This window comes from Mercenaria mercenaria, chromosome 7 (genome assembly GCF_021730395.1).
Source record: "Mercenaria mercenaria strain notata chromosome 7, MADL_Memer_1, whole genome shotgun sequence".
NCBI classification, from domain to species: domain Eukaryota; kingdom Metazoa; phylum Mollusca; class Bivalvia; order Venerida; family Veneridae; genus Mercenaria; species Mercenaria mercenaria.
Window position 1 is genome coordinate 65,694,216 of NC_069367.1, and position 26,425 is coordinate 65,720,640.

Genomic DNA, 26,425 nt, shown 5'->3' on the forward strand with positions numbered 1-26,425 from the left:
GTTGATTCTAAATCATAACGGCTGAATATAAAGAAGTTATATTACCTTGACAAGCTGCACTTGCATCGTAGTTAATCCAGAGAAAACACAACATTTGCACAGAAAGTTTAAGTGAGCAGCAGACCAAGTTTTCAAGTCCTTAGAACTAAAATTTGCACAATCACTATGTACCCAATTCTGACAATTGGAACAATGTATGCCTTCATGGCACTCAAGAGCACAGACAGAGCATGGATATTCCACAATGAAACCAAAGACAATGGTACTGAGGCTACTATTTCGTAAGCTTAAATATACGTTAAAAACAAAGAAGACAACAAGCTATGAAGAATTAAAATGAGTGACAAAACTTTTTTTATGTAGTTTCAACTGATGTTAAGTAGATTAAAGAGAAGCGGATTCAATAAGAATCAATTTCAAGATATATTGTTTTTAATAATTACCTTTAATGTGTCGTTTGAAAGCTCAGATTAAAGACACATTGTTATCACCTTAAAGAACTTGAGCGGGAATGTATTTAGCACCATACAGATGGATTAAAGATGCACGTGCAAACCTGAAAAGACTCTAAATTTAAAAATTAACACTCATTAAATAATTAGTTAATATATCAAAAAAATAATTTTCAACCAGGTATGAAAAACATTTATACTTACCTTTGAACTTCTTTCTTCAAACACTCTACAAATAAACTCACCGTTTTAATGACTCGTTGATATTTTCTTTCGACTAAAAGTGCAAACTTTCTATTAAGACAACAATTAATTTTTCTCATTACGGAAACTCTAAAACAAATCAGTGTAACTGATTTTGTACAGTATATATATGAAAGGGAAGTAACTCAATGTTTCATTTTCAAAGCGTAATCAATAATGTCGGATAAAACACTTAAACATGGACGAATTAATTCAAAATTTCGCCTGTTATAATAAAATATTATATATTAATAGTATGTATTAAATTTAATATCATAATAGTAATACTTTTAGAAATATAAGTAGTTTTCGGTAATCAAAACTGGTTTTCGGTAGTTTTCGGTAATGGAGTAGTTTTCGGTATTCCCAAATACCGGTGATTTTTACAAGTGCACCGGTTACGATAAAAATGTAAACAACGGACTCTGTCTATGAAACTTTGAAATGAATGGATGACAGTCGATCTTAGTCATAATACTGATTGACAGTGAATGCTAATGACTCCATGTGTTGCAGAAAGGTATTTAGTTTGTAACTGTAATTTCCCATTAATTGAAATTCTCTCAAAACTGGTAAAATAATTACTTATATTTGGACAAATCTTATCGTCTTTGCCGTTCGGCAGCTGCAAAAAGGGCAAATATAAAATATTCAGTGTAAGTAATATTTCACTGGTACTGCCAGTTAGTAAGTTCATACTCTGAACAACACGTCAGAGAAATTTGGGCAGGTTTGACCAATTATGACGTTGGCAGCAATAGATTATATTTTTTCTTTACACAAAAAATGCCGTTAGGAAACAAAGCGAATACGCCGATAATCCGGAGTTCACCGATTATTGTTCCAGTTCACGCAATGTAATCCAGCAATAAAACTGCATAGCTATTAGCTACTGCTGTTATAGGGAAGTGGTAGAGTGTCTGCCTTAGGTGTGAGAGGTCCTGGTTTCGAGTCCCAGTTAGAGCTTAACTATTTAGATTCTGCTAAAGCATAGTTTTTCTGTTAATAGACTGTTCCAGATGTTCTAAATTTTTAGCACACAGTATCATGGATCAGTATTTAGCAATCCAGATCAAAGTTGAATGTTAAATCAAATGCACCCAATTAGAAAATATTGACTATATTATGTCCCTTTGATGTTTATGCTCTCCATGTTCAAGAAGAGTTACATGGGGCATGACTAGATACCGGAAAGGGCCCTTTCCGTGATATTTGATCGGAAAGGACCTAACATGATCGGAAAGGGCCTGCCATATGTTTATTATTGGAATTTATTTAACTATTTCTTCATATTTCATTATGGCATAATAAAAGAAAATAAATTAAGAAAAAAAAGTTATCAATTTGTTATTTTTAAATGAATTATAGACAAAATACAAGTCATGGCATAAACCGCGCTGATCGGAAAGGGCTTAACATGATCGGAAAGGGCCTGCTTTATGTTTATTATTGGAACTTATTTTATTATTTCTTCACATTTCATTTAACAAATGAAAAAGGAAATAAAAAAATATCCATATTCGATTTTTAAATGAATTATGGACAAAATACAGGTCAAGACATAAACCGTGCTGATCGGAAAGGGCTTAGCATGATCGGAAAGGGCCTGCCATATGTTTATTATTGAAAATTGTTTATTTATTTCTTCATATTTCATTTATCATAACAAAAAGAAAAGAACATACGGTAAAAAAAATATCAATTTTTGGCTTTTAAATGAATTATAGGCAAAATACGCGCCAGTACATAAAGCGCGCTGATCGGAAAGGGCTCAACATGATCGGAAAGGGCCTGCTATATTTTTATTATTGGAAATTATTTATTTCTTTCTTCATATTTTATTTATCAAATCAAAAAGAAAAGAACCTAAGAATAAAATAACATTTTTTTATAATTTTTAAATGAATTATTGTCAATATACGCGCCAGTACATAAAGCGCGCTGATCGGAAAGGGCTTAACATGATCGGAAAGGGCCTGTTTTATGTTTATTATTGGAAATTACAAAGAATAGATTAAGATATATATATATATATATATATATATATATATATATATATATATATATATATATATATATATATATATATTTTAAATGAACTAAAGACAGAAAACCTATTAGTGAATAAAAGCGCTGATCGGAAAGGGCCTTACTTGATCGGAAAGGAAATGTCTTGTGTTTCCTATAATAAACAACAGTTGTGTTTCCTATAATAAACAACAGATAAAAAGGTTTAAAATTTATTATATAAATATTTCACATCTTAATAAATAGGCAATGTAACACAAGAGAAGTATAGTATAAATTATCACATAATCAAACAAATCAGGGAATATGACGAATTCATTTAACTTTTTCAAAATTCAGATACATTTAATGTGTTGCTATTTTCTGTTTTATCTAATTATTATAACTTATCAAAAGAAGGTTCAATATTAACAAGAGCAAAGTACAACATGAAATAGAAATTTACAAAGAAATGTGATCAAGTTAGAATCTCATATATCAAGTCACATAAAAAGATCAATATATTGAAGATTAAATACCAACATGCTAAATCTTCTCAATGAATATGTTACAGCATATACATCTATTAACATTATATTAACATGGTATGAGCAATGTACAACATATGTATATATTTACATTATTTACATGGTATAAACATGAAACATAAATTAACAAATAAATGTGATGAAGTATAAAGATTGATCTCATTGATGAAGTTTGAATCTCACATATAAAGATTGATCTCATTGAATATGTTACAGTATATACATCTATTAACATTATATTAACATGGTATGAGCAAAGTACAACATATGCGCCTATTCACATTATTTACATGGTATATTACCAGATTAAATATCAACATTATTCACTAAGCACACAGGATTAGTATCACAGAGGACAACATGCAGTCGGCGTGTACTACACCCGGTGAGGTATAAAACCCCCCTTACCGACTACAGCCGCCTCTTTGCACTTTTTGATGGGGTTCTGGAACGCTCCGCACGTTTTCGTTTCCTTTGATTAGGTTTTCGGCCAGCTGATGGTGTTTTGATGGCCGTTCTCGAACCATCTGAAGAAACTACCTCATTCGGCTTAGATCTTCCATAGTCGGATAAAAACCTTTTTGTTTTGCGTTCTCTTTGATCTTCCTCCAACGCAGACCACCGATCCATTTATATAGCGTTATGAGTATATCGCTCTGCAAGTCTGAAATTACCTGCATCCCGTACTGCTCTACATCTTTCTTCTTGTTCTCCTATTACAATATCATAGAGTTTGTGTACAAATTTCGGTAGATCAAACAGTTTCCACTGGGTGGCAGACTTAAGAATGTGGTTCGCACTCTCGCAGTTATTGTTGGTCCAAGTCGGTTCTATTTTCCTTTTCCTCACCGGTTCAATGACATGACTTTCAAGGAGTGGTCTTAACTTGTTCTCAAAATATTGAGTGAAGTTCTTATCTCCTGTGCGCACATCTTTTTCAGCTAACAACGATCTTAAGTTTCTTACGCGAGTGGAGTAGGTATCAATGTCTGTGTTTTCTAGAAGACCGGTTTCGCCGTATATGGCTTCCAAAATTTCTTTTCTGTCCTTCAAGGGAATACCCACCACGTCCTCCATATACTTGTTTGTATTCTGTCTTAGATGCCTGGTACATAGCACATGTGTACAACCACTGAAACACCTACTTATAGAGTTCTTGAATGAGAGTTCCTCGTCACTACCGATCGTTAAATTAGATATTTCATTGTCTGACAAGTTATCTGCTATTTCGTGGAAGAACGACGAATAGGCTTTGGTTGTTGACGTCTGATGTATTAGCGTTGGTCCAAAACATATTGGATGGTCACCAGTGGAACGTTTCACGACTGACTGGTCTTTGTAGACTGTCGGGGTAACGTGGAATTCGCCCAAGTTATATGTCTTATCTACACCTAGTACGCAACCATTGTCTTTGCCGCAGAATCTCTTTATGTCAGTAATTTGCTGTTGTGTGTACAGTGTTACCAGTGGGAAATTCATTCCATTTACGTGCTTCACGCTTTGAACGAATGGGTGATTTTTCGTCATTTCCTCGACACTAATGATTTGATCGGCGATGTTCTTTGAATGCCCGCTTGATTCTTTATTTGATAGTTTAAATTTCATGTTTCTTAATTGTTTTTCATTTCTCTGCTTATCGAAATCACTTTTTATAGTTCTGTTATTTTCTCTTTCAACGTCCTTTGCTGGTCTATTTTCAACTTGACGTTCTAGGGTTTCACGGACATGCTGCTTAGTTCTATAGTATTTGATGTTTTTACTTTCATTCTTCACCCTACCATGATACGCACGACCTGGAAAAGTTCCTATATACTCCACAATTGCGATTTCATCTGAAACCTCCGGCAGAATCTCGGACGATTTCTCTATCCATGTAATTCTCTTCTTGAACTGTTCATCGCCACTCGGAGAAGCTTTCAGAGACTGGTAATTTCGGTGAATACATATGATGGCATTCTTGTCTGGTTGTGGGGTAAGAGGTATGAACTCCCTTTTGTTTTTCATTTGTTTCAATGTGCAGAAGATATTCTCTCGCTTCACAATGTTTATGAGTTTTCCGTCTCTTTCTATGAATGTAGAGCATGGAGATGTACCCTTTACCCAGGCACCGCAGTCGTCCCAGAATTCTGATTTCTTACCCTGTTTTCGTTTCTCTAGGTTGACAGTGTTGTCTACAACGAAGAACATACCGTCCTTTCGGCCTGCTGGTACTTCCGGTATTACAGTATATGGACCCTTGAAGATGTTCATAGTAGCATTTAAGTCCATGAATTTGCGAAGAGGACCTCGGGTAAACTCTACCTCTTCATCTGTGTCACTACTGATCTCTGAAACATTGTCCGAATCAATTTCTTCACGACCGGTATCACTTATATCAGTCTCATGTTCACGTTCCTCCTGTATTGTTGACAGATCCGGGCAAAATTCATGTTCATTCTCCACAGACTGTGTATCTTCTGTGTCGTCTGCTGCCATGTGACGTTTTATTTTTGGAGAGATGAGTATTGGGTCGTCATTTTCCACAGACTGAGTATCTTCTGCGTCGTCTGATTCCATGTGGCGGCCTCTATCTGGAGAGGTGAGTATTGGGTCGTCATGGTCTTCCCTCAAGTCTGCCTTCTGTGCAGGTGTTTCTGTAGTTACGAGAGGAACGAAATGGTTGGGGAACCATTCAAGTTTCTTTTTCGCTACAAAACCATTCTTCTGAGGCGGTGACGTGTTTGTCCACATGACTGATATGGTTTCTTTATCTGGATCCACGAAAGGTGGTCTGAAGACATGATTGAGCAAGATGAATGCGTAGTGTTTTGAACCGTTGACCGCCGGATAAACAGATTCAATTTTCATATTCAAGAGATTTGATAAAGCTATAATATTCCATACTGACGCATAACTGCCTGGTTTTCTACAATCTAAACAGTCTTTATCATAATCAGGTGAGATCCATTTCAATCTAGGATACAAACTATGGCGCATTATTTTGTCTCTGTTTGTTACCATTTCAACACAACACCTGTATCTTAGTTCTACACTGCGGGATTCGTCTCCTATCAAAAGCGTGGACACTGAATTAAACAAACAATCCCCATCACCTGTACTGTTCAGCGCTGTCTTGCGCGATGTATGATATTCACTTAAAATAGCGTTGGACACTGGATCCTGTTCATAATTGTTGAAGCTAGTGTGAATCGAATCGTCCAAGGGAATGTCGGACAGAAACAATCGCTCCCGTTCTGCAGCAGTGATAAGTTTTTTCATATCATTCTTTGAAGACTGAAAATATAAAGTGCATTTAAGTTCAGAACTGAATGCCATAAATATTCTTTAATATGATTCACATATATCACTTAAAGTGCAATTATGAATTGTCACATTTTAAAAATACACGCCATTTTACTAAAAATATAAAGTGCATTTAAGTTCAGTACTGAATGACTTTAATTTGGCTGAAAATTGCTACTAAATAAGTAACCTGGTAGGAAGAATTCTTAAAGTGTTAGCCACGCAGTAGGATTTATTATAGCCAATTTGTGGCCATAAAATATTCTTTAATATAATTCACATATATCACTTTAATACAATGCAATTATAGATTCTCGCACTACACACGCTAATGATGTCACGTTCGTTAAGACGCCAAAGTCAACTTGACAAAAAGAGCAATTAATGTGTACAGAGCTATTATATATATAAATACAGTGGTGTTTGTATTTCAACGTATAGAGAAATGTTTTCTACATTAATCGCAAATTGTTAATTTATCATATACCTCCAATGATTACAGTTTGACACGTACATGTATTTCTTAGCTATTAAAACGCTATATTTTTTTTCAAATGAGCCGCACCATGAGAAAAGCAACATAGTGGCTGTGCGATCCGCGCAGTCTGTTCAGGATCTATGCTGTTCGCTTTCAAAGCCTATTGCAATTAGAGAAACCGTTAGCGAACAGCATGAACCCTGGATGCGCAGGCTTGTCTGGGTCCATGCTGGTCGCAAAGCCACTATGATGATTTCCCCATGGCGCGGCTCAAATATATACGAAGAAAAAAAATAAAACACGTAACCTGGATACACTGCAGGGGATGGACTATTATGGATAAAGGGAGATAATAACATAGTATTGAAATGTTATATAAGGACATAATAGTAGATAAAATAATAAGATAAATTATAAAGAGACAAAAATCGATTAAATTAAGAGAAAAGAAACATAATTTGAGATATATATTTTTGTCAATAAAGCTGTAAGCATCAAATAAAAGATTTGTATAAATACCATCGACAAAGACAGATGTTAATCACGTTTCAAACATTTCACCGGTGATATACGCCGGTCAGAATGCACGATAGTTGTGCATCCACCAGAAGTCTGACGCTAGAATTCAGTATGTCTTATAATATAATAATTATACATTATATCTGTTCTATTGATGTATGAAATTAATTCAGAATTCATAAACTGTGTATTACCTGCTTCAGACGCTCTAAACCCATCAGGTAATCTAGAGAACCGTCTTCGGTACTGCGACACGTAATACAAATGTAGTCAAGAGGTGTGGACTGCCAATATTTACATTTTGTCTCATCTATATTCTGACAACGATATTGGAACCATGTCTTACATATCTGAAATACATATGGAATATTCCAATATTATTATATATTTTATTTATTACAATCTCAGCAATGTACAATATACATGGAGTTAAAACATATAACTTAAGTACATTGTCACAAGAGACTTTCACATTACTGTATGAATAACAGTCACAACTGATATCATATATATGAAGAATGAACATTTTTAAAATATCTCCCATATCTAATGGAATATTTTTATTTATTTATATATTTTTTTATTATTTTTTTTTATAATTTATTTTGTTCTTAATAGAATTATTCATGAATGACAATGTATTTTAATTATATGTTTTAACTCCGTGTAAATTGTACATTGATGAGATAATAATAAATACAGATCTCCCTTAAATATTTATAAAACATTATTTATTGGAAGTTTAATAATAACAAATAATCTTGCAATATACTTTTAAAGTTTATTGCTCATCGTTCTGTTAAAAGTACCTTATAATTGTTATTAACGAATGTGTCACCTATCAACCAACAAGTTGAGTAAACACTGATTGCTACGTGTCAATCAAAATATTTAAAGAAGGTTAGATGTTTTTACGGCTTTTCGTTGACAAAATAATTTGCCATTGAGTAAATGATGCTTTATTCAATAATATAATATATAAACCATAGACAGATTTCAGAAACGCAACATTCGAATAATAATGGCTTATGCTATATTTGGTGACAGTTACGTTACACGCCTGGAAAGGTATACTAGGGGCAATATGCATTTCAAATATAAATGTGCCTTCTATGGTGTATCTGGAATGTCAACTCGTAAAAAATTCAGGCCAATGTATGATAGATTATTAAAGGACAAACCAAGGTAAGAAGGAAATTTCTATTTTTGCTAAATATTTATAATATTTTCTTTTCGTGAAAGAACAAGACATTATAAACTTTTGCTAATTTATGTAATGGAAATAGTTACAATTTGTAAACCAAGTACTATCATAATCATATGTTAACAAAAGTGTAAACAAACATATGCATGTTGGTGCACATGCCATGCACGTGCATAATATGCAACACTGTTACGTCTTATGCGTTACTGCCGTGAGTTGCGTATACGATAATGATTTTTAAATACATATGTTTTATATTTCAGGTATGTCTTCTTAAACATCGGAGGAAACAATATTGTCAACTACTGTTCGCCCGCTGATATATTTACAGACATCAGAGATATAGTAGAAGAACTTAGAGCAATTGGCGTGGAAAGAGTTTTCGCTTCTTCAATCATAGAAAGAGGGAAATTTCCTGAGTGGACTGGAATTACTAAAACTGACTTTAACAAAATACGAAAGTCTGTTAATGAAAAACTGAAAAAGTATTTAAAGGAAGATTATGTAGATACAGGAAAACGACTACGATACCCGAGACATTATGATCGTGACTTAGTACACCCTGGAGAGAAGGAAGGAGGAATGAAAATGTTTAAATCTACTATTCACCGCTGTTTTAGTAAAACCTTGAATTAGTATTGATACGTTCAAGTATATATGTGTACTGCTTTATAAGCATTTCTTGTGCAAAAATAAAAATACTATCAAATGTACCTGTTTTTTTTTTCTTCAGTTCTTCAATTTGCAATAATAACAACAAGTATTAAATTAAATAAAAGCTTATCATATTAACTGCACTTACCTCACAGAATATACAATTCGTCTTACACTGTTCCGTGCAAACGGTACACACATAATCCTTAGCCATTTTGCTTAAGAAACATGTATGCTAAGAATCAGAGACTTTATACCCAAAACATTTAGCGGCATTGTTTGAAGAAAGCAATTAAACTTCATAAAGGGTATTATATGTCCAAAAGACAAAGTGAATAAAAATATTTTTATAATATAAAGACATTATTTGTCACATGGCACTTGTGTGTGTTTACAATTATACTGATTAACTGATGTAATCAATAGGTGTGATAATCCAATCATACCTTATCAGGACTAATCAGAGGCACGTGTTTGTTACGCCGCATATATTCAAAGACCGGTCCTCTCCGATCAGCGCGGTTTATGTCATGATCCGTATTTTGTCTATAATTAATTTAAAAATCGTAAATTGCTATTTCATAATTCATAATTTATTTTCTTTTTTATTTGTTAAATGAAATATGAAAAAAATAAATAATTAAGTTCCAATAATAAACAAATAGCAGGCCCTTTCCGATCAGCACGGTTTATGTCATGACACGTATTCTGTCTATAATTCATTTAAAATTCGAGTATTGATATATCTTTTATTTTAAATTATTTTCTTTTTTATTTGTTAACAGAAATATGAAGTAATAATTAAATAATTTCCAATAATAAACATTTAGCAAGCCCTTTCCGATCATGTTAAGCCCTTTCCGATCAGCGCGGTTTATGTCATGATCCGTATATTGTCCATAATTCATTTAAAAATCGAATATTGATATTTTTTTGATTTTAAATAATTTCCTTTTTCATTTATTAAATGAAATGTGAAGAAATAATAAAATAAGTTCCAATAATAAACATGTGACAGGCCCTTTCCGATCATGTTAAGCCCTTTCCGATCAGCACGGTTTATGTCATGACTAGTATTTTGTCTATAATTCATTTAAAAATAACAAATTGATAACTTTTTTTTCTTAATTTATTTTCTTTTATTATGTCATAATGAAATATGAAGAAATAATTAAATAATTTCCAATAATAAACATATAGCAAGCCCTTTCCGATCATGTTAAGCCCTTTCCGATCAGCGCGGTTTATGTCATGATCCGTATATTGTCCATAATTCATTTAAAAATCGAATATTGATATTTTTTTTTATTTTAAATAATTTCCTTTTTCATTTATTAAATGAAATGTGAAGAAATAATAAAATAAGTTCCAATAATAAACATGTGACAGGCCCTTTCCGATCATGTTAAGCCCTTTCCGATCAGCGCGGTTTATGTCATGACTAGTATTTTGTCTATAATTCATTTAAAAATAACAAATTGATAACTTTTTTTTCTTAATTTATTTTCTTTTATTATGTCATAATGAAATATGAAGAAATAATTAAATAAATTCCAATAATAAACATATGGCAGGCCCTTTCCGATCATGTTAAGTCCTTTTTGCGAAAAGGGCCCTTTCCGGTATCTAGTCATAGCGGAGTTACATGTCCTTGATCACAAAATTTTCGTTATCATGAAAATATTAAATGCTCATAACTCCGCACTTCTGGTAAAAATATTGTCTATATTTCTGTTTTTGAGAAATATATGGACATTTGTCTTCATTTCAAAGCTTTTTAACTTCAAACCTATGATTTGAAAAACTTAGGTACTATCTCTACTGCATGTGCGAGGTGTGTTTTTTTTTACTTCTTTGGTTTAATTAACTAATTTAAATAACTTGAAAAATTGTCGAACTGTTTTTCTTGTTTTTTCTTGTTGTATAAATCGAGTGGCAACTGTTTAATCCTGCGGGGACCACAGGGATCCGTCACATGCAATGATTGGGGGGGGGGGGGGAGGAGTTTTAGGCTATCTGGAGGAATATTCAAGAACTGATATGTAAAATAAATCACCCATAAAAAATAACATAAATATAAACATTGATAAATATTTATGTATCTTTATGGGTGATTTTTTTTTTAATATAAGTTCTTGAATTTCATCTAAAAAAAGCATTTAAAACGAAAAATTCCCGTCATAAAATTTTTGCCCTCTATCAGCATGTGACGGATCCCTGTGACTATTAGGTTTTCAACTCCATAAGCAGTGGCTAGGTAGCCGGTTCTGGCTACCTAGACCTTTAGTCTACAGTCGTAGCCGGTCCTGGCTCCTAGACTAAAGGTTCCGGCTACCTGAGTATAGACTAAAGGTCTAGGTAGCCAGTTCTATATATACATATTGTATATGAACATGTGAGTCAAGGTACCTGGCTTTAATCTATCTATCTTCCATAACTGTCAAACCCCTTGCGGGGACATAGACGCTTTGCGCGTCAAAATCATAAAGAGAAAGAATATAGTGAAAAAAAATTTAGAGTGGAAGAAACTAAAAAATAACTTTGGTGAAATAAAAAGGTTAAAACTTGAGTTTGCAGGATATAACTAGGGCGAGACATGTTCAAGGCTGCAAACTGCGGCACTGAACTGCTCTAGGGTAGTGAGGTGGGCGACACTGGGGGGAAGTTGGTTCCAATGGTACACAGTTCTCGGAAAATAAGAAAACTTGTAATAGTCAGTGGTTTAAGTAATTAACCTATAACTTGGAGAATGGCCATAGCGGACACATCAGGTCATTGGGGTAAGGTAATGTACGACTGGGATAGCAACCAGATCATGATGAATCTTATAGAAGAGTGATAACCTTGAATCTATACTGTGTATTATAAAGGATTATTATAGTACTTAAATAAATTACATTTCTTGTGATTTATTATTTATTATCTGTGTTTAAATTGTTTATTTCACCATATTTACACACTCATATCATATCAGCTGATATTTTATTATGTTAAAACGTACTGGATACATATTTGAGATATCGTGATTCATTCTTAAAACAAAACAAATAGTTAAAAAACAAAAGGGCAAAACAAACAGCATCAATGTACGCTTATTAAATGATGCAGTTTTACTGAACATACCAGTGTTTGATCATTTCTTGTGCCTTTTTAAAGTGATAATTGTAGGTGATCATCACTTTTGCACCTCTATGTGCATCTTTAATTAATTGATTACTATATAATTTCTCCTCCAACTTGTTTATTAGTCAATAATCTTGATTGGTTCTAATTCTTTGTTTGAACATATGACCTCCTTATTCTAAGGCAGCATTTACTAAATGTGAAAGATAATTACATATCAAAAGACCTAATTCTAAAGGATCACCGTGCTAGAATTGACATCATCTATCAAAACTATTTTTCAGTATATAACAACCTACAAAAATTCATTAAAAACTTTATTCTAAGAATTTATAAACACACCTATGATGATAACGACACTCTGATCATCATAACTTAATAAAATATCAGCCGATATAATAAAAGTGCGTAAATACAGAGAAACAAAAAAGTAAATCACAAAAAGCAAATAATAAATCTCAAGAAATGTAATTTATTTAACTTATATAATGAAAGGTCTAGGTAGCCAGAGCTGGTTTACCTAGCCACTTAATTAAATTGAATGTTTTCCTTAAAAAACTTGCTCGTTCATACCAGGGACCCTGACTGGGAGCCACAAACCCCCGGCATAAATTTTCAGAGATTTTTTATGAAAACCATTCTCATCCCTGTATTTAGTATGAAGTGCATACTGTTTTAATGACTTTAATAACTTTCACACAAGTAAGAGAGAAGTGCACATAATATATTTTAACAGGGTGATGAATCCATGATCTGCTGCATCCACACCAAGATGACCAGACTCACACCATTGGACAACCAGATTGCTTGGAAAGTTGATAGGGCATTCATAACTATGACTGTTATCCATTATACATAAGATGTCACCAAGGTGTTCTTCCAGGTTTTAGGCAACCAGAAGGACACTAGATGTTAGCTGGCTTGTTAGACAATAGATCTACCTAGGTAAGTTATATCCCCACAGGGATTACAAACAAACTCTTCAGGTAGATTCTTCTTCATAAATGATGTGGGTTATTTTTTCGAAGGTCAAAATTTGTTTATAAAGAAAAGGTTATTAATTAGCATGCACATAAATCTACTCAACTTAAAAAAGCCAGTGCAGTCCTTTTGCTCTTACTTCAAAATGATCGGAAAAGTTTTCTGTTACTGTAATACTTGTGATGGTATATTTCAGTGATGTGTTGGACTGTCTTTGGATTCAGATAATTTCAAGCAGAATCTTGATCTGCAGTGACGTGTTGGACTGTCTTTGGATTCAGGTAATTTCAAGCAGAACCTTGATCTGCATTGGTGTGTTGGACTGTCTTTGGATTCAGGTAATTTCAAGTAGAACCTTGATCTGCAGTGATGTGTTGGACTCACCTTGGATTCAGGTAATTTCAAGCAGAACCTTGATCTGTAGTGATGTGTTGGACTCCCTTTGGATTCAGGTAATTTCAAGCAGAACCTTGATCTGTAGTGATGTGTTGGACTCCCTTTGGATTCAGGTAATTTCAAGCAGAACCTTGATCTGCAGTGGTGTGTTGGACTGTCTTTGGATTCAGGTAATTTCAAGTAGAACCTTGATCTGCAGTGATGTGTTGGACTCACCTTGGATTCAGGTAATTTCAAGCAGAACCTTGATCTGTAGTGATGTGTTGGACTCTCTTTGGATTCAGGTAATTTAAAGTAGAACCTTGATCTGTAGTGATGTGTTGGACTCCCTTTGGATTCAGGTAATTTAAAGTAGAACCTTGATCTGCAGTGATGTGTTGGACTCTTTGGATTCAGGTAATTTCAAGCAGAACCTTGATCTGCAGTGATGTGTTGGACTCTCTTTGGATTCAGGTAATTTCAAGCAGAACCTTGATCTGCAGTGATGTGTTGGACTCTCTTTGGATTCAGGTAATTTCAAGTAGAACATTGACCTGTAGTGATGTGTTGAACTCTCTTTGAATTCAGGTAATTTAAAGTAGAACCTTGATCTGTAGTGATGTGTTGGACTCTCTTTGAATTCAGGTAATTTCAAGCAGAACCTTGATCTGCAGTGATGTGTTGAACTCCCAGGGGATCAAGATAAAGCAGAACCTAGATCTGCAGTGATATGCTGGACTCTCTTTTGATTCAGGTAATTTAAAGTAGAACTTTGATCTGCAGTGATGTGTTGGACTCTCTTTGGATTCAGGTAATTTCAAGTAGAACCTTGACCTGTAGTGATGTGTTGAACTCTCTTTGGATTCAGGTAATTTAAAGTAGAACCTTGATCTGTAGTGATGTGTTGGACTCTCTTTGAATTCAGGTAATTTCAAGCAGAACCTTGATCTGCAGTGATGTGTTGAATTCCCATGGGATCAAGATAAAGCAGAACCTAGATCTGCAGTGATATGCCGGGCTGTCTTTTGATTCAGGTAATTTAAAGTAGAACTTTGATCTGCAGTGATGTGTTGGACTCTCTTTGAATTCAGGTAATTTCAAGTAGAACCTTGATCTATAGTGATGTGTTGAACTCTCATGGGATTCAGGTAATTTCAAGTAGAACCTTGATCTGCAGTGATGTGTTGGACTCTCTTTGAATTCAGATAATTTCAAGTAGAACCTTGATCTGTAGTGATGTGTTGGACTCTCTTTGAATTCAGATAATTTCAAGTAGAACCTTGATCTGTAGTGATGTGTTGGACTCTCTTTGAATTCAGATAATTTCAAGTAGAACCTTGATCTGTAGTGATGTGTTGGACTCTCTTTGAATTCAGATAATTTCAAGTAGAACCTTGATCTGCAGTGATGTGTTGGACTCTCTTTGAATTCAGATAATTTCAAGTAGAACCTTGATCTGTAGTGATGTGTTGGACTCTCTTTGAATTCAGATAATTTCAAGTAGAACCTTGATCTGTAGTGATGTGTTGGACTCTCTTTGGATTCAGGTAATTTAAAGTAGAACCTTGATCTGTAGAGATGTGTTGGACTCTGTTTGGATTCAGGTAATTTAAAGCAGAACCTTGATCTGCAGTGATGTGTTGGAATCCCATGGGATCAAGATAAAGCAGAACCTTGATCTGCAGTGATATGCTGGACTCTCTTTTGATTCAGGTAATTTAAAGTAGAGCTTTGATCTGCAGTGGTGAGTTGGACTCTCATGGTATTCAGGTAAAGCAGAACCTAGATCTGCAGTGATGTATTGGACTTTCCTTTGATTCAGGTAATTTCTAGCAGAATTTTGACATGTAGTGATGTATTGGACTCTCATGGGGGTCAAGGTAAAGTAGAACTTTGATCTGCAGTGGTGAGTTGGACTCTCATGGAATTGAGGTAAAGCAGAACCTTGATCTGCAGTGATGTATTGGACTTTCCTTTGATTCAGGTAATTTCAAGCAGAACCTTTATCTGCAGTGATGTGTTGGACTCTCTTTGGATTCAGGTTAAGGGAGTTCTGCAAGTTTGGATCGAAATTTTTTCTACTATGTAGAATTTGATTAATCTTCGATTTTCAAAACTTCAGAATATACCTAGAAAATTCAGCAAATAAAAAAGATAGGTCCGTGTGCTTAATTTTTTGCTAGACCGGTTTGAAAAATGTGGACCTCACGCAATATTTTAAAATAGGTACGTGTCTATGGGAAAAACATAACTTTCATAACATTTCATCAATTAGAAATTTTTACATTGTAGATTTTGCTGGATTTTTCACAGTTGTAAATAAACACATTACCTATAATTTTGTGGATTAAAATGCATAGATCCATGTGTTTAGTTTCTAGATATTTGACCATGATTAAATAAAAACGGATATTTCACGCTAATTTTAAGTCATTATTTTAAATATTTTAATGTGTCATATGTTTTATTATCATATTTTGCCTTGAAAAATATAGCAACAGTGCAAATCTACTTACAGGTTTCAATTAATTCATAAAATAAGTTTCATTTCCGTACGCTGAATCCAGCCTTTATTCCACATTTTCCGGATAAATAACGTTACACCATCACTTCTGGTTTATCAAACGTGCAGAACTATCGTAATAAGAGCCTTGATTTGCAGTGATACGTTGGACTCTCATTGGATCAAGGTAAAGTAGAACCTTGACATGTAATGATGTGTTGGTCTCTCATGGGATCAAGGTAAAGTAGAACCTTGATCTGCAATGATGTGTTGGACTCTCTTTGGATTCAGGTAATTTCAAGCAGAACCTTGACATGCAGTGATGTGTTGGACTCTCATCGGATCAAGGTAAAGCAGAACCTTGATCTGCAGTGATGTGTTGGACTCTAATAGGATCCAGGTAAATATGAACCTTGGTCTGCAGTGATGTGTTGGACCCTAATAGGATCCAGGTAAATAAGAACCTTGATCTGCAGTGATGTGTTGGACTCCCATGAAATTCAGGTAAATAAGAACCTTGGTCTGCAATGATGTGTTGGACTCTCATAGGATCCAGGTAAAGATAAACCTTGATCTGCAATGATGTGTTGGACTCTCATAGGATCCAGGTAAATAAGAACCTTGGTCTGCAATGATGTGTTGGACTCTCATGTGATCCAGGTAAATAAGAACCTTGGTCTGCAATGATGAGTTGGACTCTGATAGGATCCATGTAAATAAGAACCTTGGTCTGCAATGATGTGTTAGACTCACATGGGATCCAGGTAAATAAGAACCTGGTCTGCAATGATGTGTTGGACTTGATGGATCATGTAAATAAGAACCTGTCTGCAATGATGTGTTGGACTCCATAGGACCAGTAAATAAGAACCTTGGTCTGCAATGATGTGTTGGACTCTCATAGGATCCAGGTAAATAAGAACCATGGTCTGAAATGATGTGTTGGCCTCTCATGGGATCCAGGTAAAGATGAACCTTGATCTGCAATGATGTGTTGGACTCTCATGGGATCCAGGTAAATAAGAACCTTGGTCTGCACTGATGTGTTGGATTCTCATTGGATCTAGGTAAATAAGAACCATGGTATGCAATGATGTGTTGGGCTCTCATGGGATCCAGGCCTTGACAGATCCACTTGAGTTAAATACAACATTACAGATCAAGTTACTGTTATGATACACTTCTCTGATAAAGCAGCAACATTTTTTAATTTTCATTAAAGGGGATATGTTAAAAATGAAACATTTAGTAGATCTGCTATACATTATTGTACCCCCACTCCCCTGAACAAAGAAGTTGTAAAGGGGTATATGTACTGTTTTCAGGTTGTCTGTCTGTCCATCTGTTCATAGACACAATCTTGTGTGCACCAACTCTCCTCATCCTCTTGATACAATCTAATGAAACTTCACACAAGTGATCAGTAACAACAGTAGTTTTGCATAGTGCATTTTATGTCCTTTCAGAAAAAACAAGGAGCTGTGTTCAATAAACGCTTGATGCCCCTGGTGGCATCCTTGTCAATACAAAGCAATCTAAGTCCAAAACAAGATCAAGTTCAAGGTAAAACTGAGATCTGGTGATGTCTGAAGATGAGGAATGGTCACAGGTTACATCTGCATTAGTATCAAGTCATTCTAGTAAGGGATATTGATGCTAGACGAAACGGTCCTATTTGGTTAACCTTGTATGGACAGACAGACAGGACAATCACTATATGCCTCCCGCATCAGTAGATGCCAAGGGCATAAAAATTGCAGGGTTACATGACTCTTATTGTTACTATACTATATACATAGAGTCTGCATATGCAATCTGTGTGCGCCTTAACCTATGCACACAGTTTAATGAAACATAACACAATTTAAGTGGTCAGTAACTACAGTAGCTGTGCATGGTGCATGTAAGATTCTTCCAGAAATGTTTTTTGCAGAGTTTTGGAACTTTATTTTTCTGTTCTATGCTATATCCATAGAGTCTGCATATGCAATCTTGTGTGCACCTGAACCTATGCACACAATTTAATGAAACTTAAAACAAGTAGTTAGTAACTACAGTAGTTGTAAATGGTGCATTTTAGGTTGTTTCAGAAAAGAAAAATCTGCACTGTTACGGGATTTTTTGTTTTGTTAATAGACTACATACATACAGTCTGCATATGCAATCTTGTGTGCACCAAATCTCCCAAACCATTGCACACTAATTTATGAAACTTCACAAAAGTGATAAGTACCAACCTTATTTGTGCATGGTGCATGTTAGGTTCTTTCAGAAAGAAATTTTGCAGTTTTGGGACTTTGTTTTTTTGTAACTATACTATATAAATACAGCCCACATAATTATGCAGTCTTGTGTGCATCTAATATTGTACTGTGTCAGTTAGTGTTGGGGTACATTTATCACCTTCAGTGATAGCTCTAGTTATACATTTTTTTTCTTCAGTTTGTTACATATATTAAAAAAAATAAATGTTTCTTTACTAGTTAACAGGCTGTTTGACCGGTTCATCAACAATCCTTGAATGACAGGAGATGTCTGGTTGATAGATGTGAAAAATATCTGCTTCCTCTTGAGACGTCATCTTGAGACCTATTGGGTATCTAATGGGAAAATGAAGCTCCACACTGAAAAGGAGAGGAGTCATGAGGGAAATAAGATGATTCTACTTCTTTCTGCATTACCAAAAAGAAGTATTAGTCCACAGTGATCTTTCAGTGATAATCCACAGTGATCTTTCAGTGCTGATCTACAGTGATCTTCCAGTGCTGATCCACAGTGATCTTTCAGTGCTGATTCACAATGAGCTTTCAGTACTGATCCACAGTGATAATTCAGCGCTGATCCACAGAGATCTTACAGTGCTGATCTACAATGATCTTCCAGTGCTGATCCACAGTGATCTTTCAGTGCTGATCTACAAAGATCTTCCAGTGCTGATCCACAGTGATCTTTCAGTGCTGATCCACAGTGATCTTTCAGTGCTGATCTACAATGATCTTTCAGTGCTGATCCACAGTGATCTTTCAGTGCTGATCCACAGTGATCTTTCAGTGCTAATCCACAGTGATCTTTCAGTGTTGATCTGCAATTTAATGATCTTTCAGTGCTGATTCACAGTAATATTTTAGTGCTAATCCCCAGTGATATTTCAGTGCTGAACCATAATGATCTTTCAGTGCTGATACACAGTGATAGTTCAGTGCTGATCCATAGTGATCTTTCAGTGCTGATTCACAGTGATCTTTCAGTGCTGATCCACAGTGATCTTTCAGTGCCGATCCACCATTATATTTCAGTGCTGCCTCACAGTGATCTTTCAGTGCTGATCCACAGTGATCTTTCAGTGCCGATCCACCATTATATTTCAGTGCTGCCTCACAGTGTTGTTTCAGTACTTATCAGACAATGAGCTTTGAGTGTGCCGAGGATGATACTGGCTGACAGCAAAATCAACAGAATCCTTGAAACTATTCAAAACTTGATGTCTGTGAACATGTACAATCATGAATTATTACATGTTTTTCAGTGAATTATCAAAATATTAAAATGAAATACATCTGGTGTATTTACAGTGAAAAATACCAAATACATTTGCCACTGGGTAAGAAACTATAAAATGGGTAGATTTAATCGAAACATGAAATAAAAAAAAAATTGTTTGTTTTACATGCAAGATTAAAATATCTTTCACTCATTAAGGTAGTTCTGCATGTTTGTATCAAATATTTTTCTACAATGTAGAATTTGATTAAACTCTGCTTTTTCCAAAACTTCAGAATATACTTAGAAAATTCAGCAAATAAAAAAGATTGGGTCGTGTGCTTGAATTTTTGCGCAAAAAAAATATGGATCTCACGCAGTTTTTCATAATGGAAGTCTATGGGAAAATCGCAACTTTCATAACACTTTCGCAAATAGAAATTTTTATACACTGTAGATTTTAATGAAACTTCTCAAAGTCTTAAATAAATATAATTATGGTCTATAATTTGGTGAAATAAAATGAAGAGGTCCTTGTGCTTATTTTTGAGATACAAATGTATTTGACCATGATTAAAGTGAACCGCACATTTTAAGCTAATTTTCAGACATTATTTTGAATTATTTAACATGTCAAATATTTTAATATCATATTTTAACTTTAGAAAGATAGTAACAGTGCCATTGTAATAAATTTAATTGCCATTTATTCATAAAATGATTTTCATTTCCGTCTGCCCAATCCAGGCTTTATTCTACGCTTTCCGGATAAATGACGTTACGCCATCACTTCCGGTTTATCAAACATGCAGAACTACCTTAACACCAGATCTTACATTTTCGCTTGTGGCTGTGCCTAGTCTCTTGTGATTTTTGTTCCTGTTAATATGAGGAAAGATGATTTAGCTTATATAACTTAGTAAACATGAAATGAGGAAGTGGTATTTATGTGTTTAATTTCTGTGTATGTTGATGTGTAAATTCCCTATATATATTTTGTGTAAATGATTTTGTTATGGTAACTTACACATAACCCGAAGATTCCAGTCTCTTACAATTGCATAAGGGAGTCGACTCTTTGATTTAGTGGTTAGAGCATTGGACTAGCACCCAAGTGACTAGGATTTGAATCCATAGGCATTTTTTTACCTACAATGCTATACTCTTTGATTTATAATAGTTAAAAGTCACACACAAGATTGGGGCTTGTTCTGGATGCAGCCTTGAATTTACCTCAAATCCAAAAATGGCTTACACATCGTCATAAATGATGACTTCTTTGAAGAGGGGAAGTGTTATGGTCAATTATGCATAGTCTGCCCATTTAAAGCCTGTCTTTGACAATTGCAACGAGACATCTGTTTGGCTCAGTGGTTACAGCATTGGACTAGTAGCCAGGGTTTGAATCCTGTCACATGCAGTTGGGATTTTTCATTATAAAATGCTATGCTCTTTGATTTGTTACTGTTAAGTCAAAAGAATGTGTGAAACATTTTTTGCACTTAGTATTTTAAAGTGTATATACATGTAGCTTGTAAGTGATGACAGCATCAGAGATTTGTATTCATATTTTTATGCATAAATGATGCCCACATTTATCTTACTGGGAATGGTGACTTTTTAACTTTCTGTTACCTACCATCACTCCTCTTTACAAGTATTATGTGTAGCTGCGCACTTGTACAAAAAATTTAAAAGTAGAATGGACAGGAGAATAAAAGTAATACATTATGTGTATTGCAAGTATGAATACAGTTGATAGTTGATAGTGCAAAAAACAAGAAGGATTTACAGATAAAAGCAGTTTAAAAACAGGTCTATCATATTAAGCATTGTGTTAAGCATTGTGAGCAAGTCTGGTCACACTCTGCTTAAACTGATTCAGGGTGGGGGCTTGCACAAGTTGTACTGGAAGGGAATTCCAAAGCACTATGGTGGCTGGAAAAAAAGAGTACTTATAGAAATTACAGGGAGTAAGAATCTGGGTATAGGAGTAGGGATGCATATGTCTTGTTAGACGGGATGGATGAAGTAGTACAGCAACCAAACCATTCACTATTTTGTAAAACATAAGGAGGCTGACTTATCATGTGGCACTGCTGTAAGGGGAGTAGTCATGATTAACCCATGGTGCTGCCCTCCACTGAATCATTTCGATCTGGTGGATGTAATGTTAGGTATAAGGGTTCCGGACACAGCTAGCATATTCCAGCTATGGCCTGGTTAGAGCTTTATAAGCTACTTCCCGAACTTTTGGGTTTTTGCATGGAATATTTCACTTAATAAAGTGAAGTGTTCGGGCAGCTTTGGGCTTAGGACGTGAATAAATTGATATGTTTATTCCAGTTAAGATCTGAGGATATACTAACCCTGAGATACTTTGCATTAAGTGAATTAATTTTCTGCATGCAGGATATTCCAATTTCTTTTACACCTTTGGGGTGGGGGTAAATTAACTCACATGCTGTCATTTCTGAATAAATGTGTATTTAAGGTATCAGACCCATAATAGAGTACTTCCTTTTTGAAGAGTATTCAATTCCTACAATAAACCTACTTTGACTGAAATTTTTCAGGGGGCATAGATTAAAGCCCTACTGGGACCATTTTTTTCTCTCCTTATTTTCTTTTTTCCAAGTAAGTTTATACTTTTTTCAAGACCTATTTTTGATCTATTGTACAAAAGTGGGAATTTTTATTTTGATAATTGAAAGATATTGATTTCTTGCTGTTCAAAGTGAATTTACCTCTGAAACAAAAGGGGCCAGAGTTAGACATCTTTAAAAGTACTGAGTTATATGTGGTAAAAGTTCTCTAGTTTGCCTTTACTCTTTAGATTACATATTGTGGAAAAAAAGTAGGCAGGTTTTTTTTGCCACATGATTATTTTTAGTTCTAACATAACCTATATACATGTAGAGCAAAATCTCGGGTTATTCTTCAATAACCCACACAAGTGCAATGACGTCATCTGATCCAGGTGCGTAGCAAGGTCATAAAAAGTAGTTACCAATTTTTCTAACATTGTTATATTAGTTTGTTGTGTTACATCAAAATAACAAGTTCCTAAGTATGATTTATCGTAGAATAACCTGAGTTTTTTGTTCTTATGCGAAACAAAATATCATTCAAACCTACGGCCTTCATTATATATTCTTATGCATAAGAACTCAAAACACAGGTTATTCTATGATAAACCAGACTTGGGAACTTACTATTAGGGATCCATTACCTTAATGTATTCTGATGTTTGAAAAATAGGGTATGCAGAAAAATCTGTCACTTGTTGAATGTATGGATGGAAATATATATCTCTCAGGGAACTGTTTTTTTTTTCAGTAACTAAAAAGTCTTATCCTCAAGACAAATATTTGAATCTGCACCTTGAGCCAGTGACAGGTTCTTATGATAAGTAATGTTATTGTAATATTCTACAAGGGGATTGTTGAACTGTACATAGTATAGCTTGAGTTGAAGACAACATCAGAAATCTATGTTTGTGGTGATAGCTGGAAATTTTACAGTTGAATAATTGGAAACAGGAAAGGAATGTTGAAATGTAAATTACCATTATGCCTCTTTCTCGTAATTCCGAGCCTTCTCATTGATCCGAACCTTTGGAAAATTTGCACTTGCAGATGTTTTCTGTTTCTAAATTTTATGCATGTTGTGGCAAATCATATGACAGTTAAACAAGAATAAAAAGAAATAGTATTACTAGCATTAAAATAGAAATATACACAACAGAAAATTTTGGCACAAAATTTGCTTCTCTAAAATCACTTGGGTATAATATAACCTTCTTATAGAAAACTGAAACCACATATTGTAAAACTTTTTGGTCTGCAAACACAGTTATATATCTGTTCTTAATTTAAAAAAAAAAGAATTTAAAAAAAAAACATTAGTTTTTGAGAGCTTGTACAAATGATCACAAGTCTCGGTTCAACGAGAAAGTATCTAGCTGTTTCAGAGGGTGAGGGTCATCATGTGAAAGCCTGGATTATTCATTGACAGCAATCCTTAGAATTTTTGTTCATGGGGATTTCTTAAGTTTAGATGTTGGTGTATCAAACTGTAGCAAAAACTCTTTTTAAACTTAAATCTGTTATGGACAAGAACCGAAATACCGGTTAAGGGGCTCGGAATAACGAGAAAAGGGCATTTATATTACCATAAGATATGTTAATTATTGTAATATAAATACTGCTAAACTCTTAACAGGTTACTTCAAATTTATATTTTGTTTATAGCACTTTTGGTAACTTTTTTACATGTGTGTTTTATAGATAAAGGATAATTATATGCCTACTAAAACTTCCCAACTCAGATACTTCATGTTTACATTTTTATCATACTAACTAATGAAAGATTTCAACAAGTTATTACAAATTATTGTCTGTCACTTTAGGGTACAAATTTCCTTTCTGTTATCATATTCAGGAAACTTTTTTTTATACTTTATGTAGCATAGCTGAGTGGGGGGAGAGTGTGGGAGGGGTGTTCCTCTCCCGCTAGTGGGGGTTCGTGGGGACTCCCCCGAGAAATTTTTGAATTTTGTGATCAAATTAACGCAATTCTGAGCCATTTTGTGTAAATAAACAACACAATTTTCACATCTTTCAACAGTACTTTTGTTTTAAATCTTTCAAAATTTCAAAGCAAATTTTACAAATCTGTATCTACATACCCATAAATCTCACAAGGCCTCCTCCAAAACAAATGAATTCCGTGATCAACTTTTTTTTTAAATCAATTTTTTTTTATTTTGGCAAAAATAAAGATGTTTGTATCGTAATCGCTTCTTTATTTAGAATATACCATTTCATGTGTATGGTATATCTTAATTACTAGTATTTAAAACAAATTCTAAGTTCAGTCTGTATCATTGCCAGCCATGGCTTGCTGAAATACAATGGCAATGCGCCTATGACCTGTTGCATTGAAATCACTGTCAACACAGTCGATGATGATGTTTTGATATTGATGAATATGAAACAAAGTCAGGCCTGTAATGCATTGCTCCGACTAAAGCTGCTAAATGACCTCTCTGCCGAGGCTGACAATACTGGCATTGTCAGCAGGATTTTCGAACTTATATGTATATTTGGTAGCAGCTGGTAACTGGCATCGACAGCCTCAGTGAGCTTTTCAAGTACAAAACCCTGCCCAGTTTTGAATTTCCATAGATCAAGTCCAGTATCAATCATTTAAGGACCATACTCTTTCTTGATTTCAGCCCATATCACAGATATTGTGCGATAGCAGATATACTGGGCCTTCATCCTTCTACTGGCATGACACAGTCTGTCTTCTAATTGGATAAGTAAATGATCCATAAAAGGAAGAAATAAATTCGAACACCAGTACTCCTTGACTGTGTTCGTCGATATATTGTTTCGCTCTATGTCGGCTGACTTGCATATTCAGCTGAGTGGCCAGATCGACTGGCCTTCCCAACAACCCGTCATTACAATTGATCATCAGTGTATTTTACTCCATTTACAGTGAAATAGACCCGGTGTGGAACAATTTGATCCTGACACAGTAGAGCCCTCCACCACACAAACACACAAATTAGATCTATAAACTGTTAGAATTAAAATAAAAATTGTTCAATGCAATTTAATCTTTGTCAGTTCTTTTATAGGTTTTACTTTTAGATTTTAAACCTTGATTTATTTTATTACGCATGTGTGTAATGGGCGCTACGCCCTTGTGTTTCTCTGTAATCATTTTTATACTTTATTTTGGTTAGTTTCTCTGTAATCATTTGTGATGCTGAGCTCAAGGTTCAAGATTTTTTATTTCAGTTGTCTCCCTTTAATCATTCAGCTTTGTGTACTGAATCAGTTACATGCAATGTTCGGTCTGATAGGCATAAAACAAATGTACAACACTCTGTTGCAAGTATATCTCGGAAAGTATTCTGCTTTAACAGATGAATAAGAAATACTTCATTTCTGTACAATTGTAAACTACTGCAGATTGTTTTTAAGTCCAAAAAGAAAAAGCAATCATTTAAGAAATAATTTTTAACAAAAAGAGTGTTTTAACACTATTAATGCTTATACGTGGTGCGTAATAATTTGTACAGATAATTAATTGTACAACATATTACCGCTGGAGTGTGTAAGTAGTGTTAAAATACTCTTGCTATAAATTATTCCAATTCCAATATGCCCTTAATCTAAAACAATAGAAACAAGAGGGTCATGATGACCCTGGATCGCTCGCCTGAGTAATATGAGCTACATGTTTCAAGTGTCAAACTGATGATTTTTAGAAACTTTTTGGAACATTTTCCGATGTACAATCAAGAAACCCCTGGGGCGGGGCCAATTTTACACCGGGGGTCATGATTTGAACAAAGTTTGTACAAGTCTACTAGGCAATGTTACATATCAAATGTCTAAGATCTAAGCCTTCTGGTTTATTTTTAGCAAATTTATGAAGATTTCCCTATGTATAATCAAGTAACCCCTGGGGCTAGGTCAATTTGACCCTGTGGGGGTCAAGATTTGAACAAATTTTGTAGAGGTCCACTAGGCAATGCTACATGTCAAATATATAAGC

At 34.5% G+C, this 26,425-nt stretch overlaps 1 long non-coding RNA gene across 1 annotated transcript; it reads left to right on the forward strand.

Moving 5' to 3' along the window:
* Positions 1–1,105: 1,105 nt before the first annotated feature.
* On the forward strand, positions 1,106–25,478 carry LOC123555347 (uncharacterized). The gene is made up of 4 exons (XR_008371778.1): positions 1,106–1,215; positions 13,247–13,455; positions 13,688–13,772; positions 18,853–25,478. It is a non-coding gene; the product is annotated as an uncharacterized LOC123555347 (long non-coding RNA).
* The last annotated feature ends 947 nt before the right edge of the window (positions 25,479–26,425 follow it).